The 4,253-nt window shown below is 40.0% G+C and overlaps 1 non-coding gene across 1 annotated transcript; it reads left to right on the top strand.

Moving 5' to 3' along the window:
- Positions 1-3,414: 3,414 nt before the first annotated feature.
- Positions 3,415-3,522, top strand: LOC112536103. The gene has a single exon (XR_003080168.2). It is a non-coding gene; the product is annotated as a small nucleolar RNA R71 (small nucleolar RNA).
- Positions 3,523-4,253: the final 731 nt, after the last annotated feature.

Genomic DNA, 4,253 nt, shown 5'->3' with positions numbered 1-4,253 from the left:
CAAGTGTTGTACCAAAATGAACACTAAGTTGCTCTAAAAATAAGATGATGCTCAAAATGAACTAAATTAATACTCTTTTTCTCTTTTTTTTTTATTGAATATATATATACTATGTATATATATTACAACAGCTTATATAGGGGTTGTTGGTTATTGACACATACAATAAGACTGAATAAATTTTTTTTTTCTTTAATTGAAGGGAGCATCTATGAAAAATCTAGCAACTTAGTGAAATATATGATTGCAGATTGATCCAAAATAAAATGCAGTATAAACTTACATAATTTCCAGCAACAATGGTAGAAAGAATGGTCAAATGAATAGAAGTGATAAAATAAGTGCCACTGTTTTTATTATCACGAAAGGAAAGGCTAAGGCTCAAAATTGGTTCACTAAGGGAAAAACAGGGTTAGGCTTTTTGGCCAAATTGTGTAAATCCTAAGTGCCCAAATCATCTCACGATTATTGACAATTCATGTAATCTCAAAAGATATCGTAAAGCAAGTTCTAGAAACAGAGATTCTGTACAATGCTCACTAATGAAAGAAAAGGGAGCATAATAGTGATGCACCAATTGGCTCAAAATCTCACCATTTGAGTGGGTTAAAATTGCATGAATTCTCAAACCAAAGTTTAAACAGTCAATCACAATAATAAGCAACAATATTAACAGTGTTCTATATCTAAGATAAAGTAAAATGGAAGAATTTAAGGAAAATACCAGTTTTACCCGGGCCGGATTGTAATTAAGAGATTCGTTCATTGCCTTCTTCCATCAAGGTTCGATAAAAGCTATAAGGGAATCCATTCAAAGGAGAAAATCATTAACTACTCGATTAAAACAAAACTCAAGATAAGGACAGTAATAATGAATGGACTCAATCAATAAGGGATATTAAAACAAGATAAAAATAGCAAAGATAAAATTGGTACCTGCACAAATCTACGGTACCTACCCCACACTTGTGAAAAACACTGTCCTCAGTGTGAACAAGGTAGGCACTCCAAAATAAAAGGAATAAAATACGTAAAATGAAGCTAATTATGGGAGTCCATAAAAGAAATTAGAAAACTAAGAGAAAAACAAGACGACAAAAAGAGATAAAAACTAGAAAGTCTACTAGATACTGCCCTTGATGTGTACTTTAACACTTCAAAATATGTTAGTCCTCAAAATTACGTACGAGCATCAAGTAGGCTAACTCCTGCAAAATTCAAGAATAAACACATTCCAAGCAACATCTAGTAAAAGGTTCAATAAGATAGCATCTCCTCAAAATCAAACTTACTAAAAACAGACTGAAATATCTAACTGCAAATGACTACATAAAATAAAATAAAATAAATGTCCAAAAATTCAGAAAGCAAAAATAGATTCGGGAATGCCTCCCGAAGGCGCTTCTTTTTGTTCGAGTCGTCTAGCTGGACTCTGGATCAACATTCCTGCATCGCGGGCAAATTAAGAAGGTAGGCTCAATGTAAGTTGGGGCTCGAGGCATATAAGCGCAATGAAAAGGTCCGATGTGTGCAGTAGATGACCAAGGAGGTACTCTCTGGACCGATTTGGGATGTCCATTCATCCACTCCGAATTCCGGCTAAGTGACTGTCAAAAAAACTTGCAACTACCCTTCTCGTCTATCACAAAGACAAAGTCTCATATTGATACAAGTTATTTTTTCGGATGAATAACACATACTAGTAGGGGAAGAAACATGTATAGCATCTTCCATTTGTACATCTTGTGGTTGTGTATTACATGCAAGATCAATTCCATCAATACAACAAATGGCATGAACATGGTTGGTGGAAGAACTATCAAATGAGGGTAAACTAAAAGTGACACAGTCGTCCCCTACATTAAGTTCTAACTTCCCCTCAAATACGTCCTATTTTAGCTCTACCGTGGCAAGGAAAGGTCTCCCCAAAATTAATGGTACACCATGCTCATTGTCCATATCCAAAACCACAAAGTCCACAAGAAATATGAACTTATCTACCTTAACTAGCACATTTTCCACAATTCCCTAGGAAGCTTAACAGAATCTGGCCGACTAATTGAATGCACATCCTAGTGGATTTTGCCTCCCCAAACCTAGCTTATTGAACAAACTAGTGGGCATAACATTTATGCTAGCCCCCAAATCAGCTAATGCATCATCAACACATAAATTACCTAAAGTGCGGGAATAGTGAAACTCCCTAGATCGTGACGTTTCTCCGGCAACTTGCTCCAAACACCGAGCACTCCTCATTAAGTTTGAACATAGGGCGACCTCCTCCAACTTCCTTTTCCGCTAAGTATGTCCTTTAAGAACTTAGCATACTTGGCATCCGCTCCAATGCATCAATAAAAGGCAAGTTAATATACGATTGTCTAAAAATATCTAAAACTTAATTTGACCGCTCTTTCGCCTCTGCTTGTTTAGCTCTAGCAGGATAAGGAATCTTAGGTTGATATTCCCCGACCGGAATTGATTTCACCTTTTGTCCCTCAGGTTCCCTAACCTTACCGCTTGCCTTAACCTACACATCAATAGTGACGCGTCATCAAAAACAGGGCTTAGAAGGAGGCCGAAACTAACTTACCTGAACGCAAAGTGATGGCGTTCACGTGCTCCCTCGGGTTAGACTCAGTGGTGCTCGGAGGCGCTCCTTGCCGCCTTCGGACAACATCTTAGAGATTTGGCCAATCTGGGTCTCCAAGTTCGAATCGAGGCCTGCCGGTTCCTAAGTGCACTATCGGTTCTTTCGGAACCTCATCTCCGTAGACGTCACAAACTTCATCATAAGCTCCTCTAAATTTGACTTCTTTTCTGGTAGAGGAGGAGCTTGTGCAGGCCCAGTCCGAATGTTGCCGCGCCATCTTGATGAAGTCTCTCGAAAACCTGGTGGACCACAGGCGTTATTGTTCCTCCAACCGAAGTTGGGATGATTGCGCCACCCAGGGTTGTATGTATTCTTTGTAAGGATAGTTCTCCGCCTTGGGGCATTCCCCATATAATCAACCTGTTCAACATCAGAAGACATAGCAGAATTAGATGGAAAAGTAGTAGAGGATGAAGCAAACATACCTCCCGCGGTATAGTTCGCACTGTAATGCGGGCCACCACAAAACTCGCAGGCAACGTTCGCTGCATGAATCGGCATCTGGAGTTGGTCGATCTTCTTGGCTAGAAGCTCCACTTGAGCTCGCCAAGGTTGCTGTAGAGTCCACTTGGTTGACCACTCCCTTCCTGGTCGGCTCCTAGAGGATTGCCAACGATAGTTGTTCATGGCCATTTCCTCTATCAAGTTCGAGCCCGCTCGGGCGTCTACTTGCTTTAGCGCCCCACTGCTGCGGCATCCACCATCCGCCTCGTTGCAAGGTTCAACCCGGCCGTAGAAGGTCCAGAACTCGCATCCACACCGGCAATCCGTGATGTGGGCGGCATCTCAAAAGATCTTTAAATCTCTCCCATGCATCGTGACATGCTTTCATCATCAAACCGCACAAAAGAAGATATGTCATTTCTAAGTTTAGCAGTTTTAGCGGGAGGAAAATACTTATATAAAAATTTTTCGTACCACGCCTTCCGGTAGTGATCATTGTTGTGGAAGAGATTGCAGCCATCTCTTTGCTCTGTCCTCAAGGAAAATGGAAACAATCTCGTACCCTAATGGCATCATCGGTTGTTCCATTTATCTTGAATGTGTCACAAATCTCCAAAAGTTGGAGATATGTGCATTGGGATCCTCACGGGCAATCCTCCAAATTGCACGCTTTCATTTGGATCATCTAGATAACATTGGCCTTTATCTCAAAATTATTGGCGCTTCACATAAAGAATCGACTATACTCGTTTTCGTCCCATCTAAAGATGGTCGAGCAAACTCGTACATCGTCCTCTGATCGTCATTGGCCTGGGGGTCATGGTTTTCCATCGTGTCTAGTCTATCCACAGGTACCTCAACCTCAATCTCCTCCTCTTCTAATTGCAACCTCTTCCTTAAGAGTCTGAGGGATCGTTCAGGATTAGATAGAGGCTCTATAAGATTCGAGTTTGAGCTCCTGGTCATAAACTACCTGAAACCGAAAGTCCACACAACCACCAATCAATAAAAACAATATAATAATAAATAATAAATAATAAAAAAAATAAAAAAAAATAAAAAAATAAATAAAGAATAAATGAATAAACAAATAATGACTAAGTTAACACAAAAACAATTCACTCTAGTTCACCGTTACTGTGTTCCCCGGCAACGGCGC

The sequence above is a fragment of the Ricinus communis genome, chromosome 2 (genome assembly GCF_019578655.1).
Source record: "Ricinus communis isolate WT05 ecotype wild-type chromosome 2, ASM1957865v1, whole genome shotgun sequence".
Classification (NCBI taxonomy): domain Eukaryota; kingdom Viridiplantae; phylum Streptophyta; class Magnoliopsida; order Malpighiales; family Euphorbiaceae; genus Ricinus; species Ricinus communis.
Note: the sequence above shows the minus strand (reverse complement) of the source record. Positions and strands in the feature narration are given on the sequence as shown.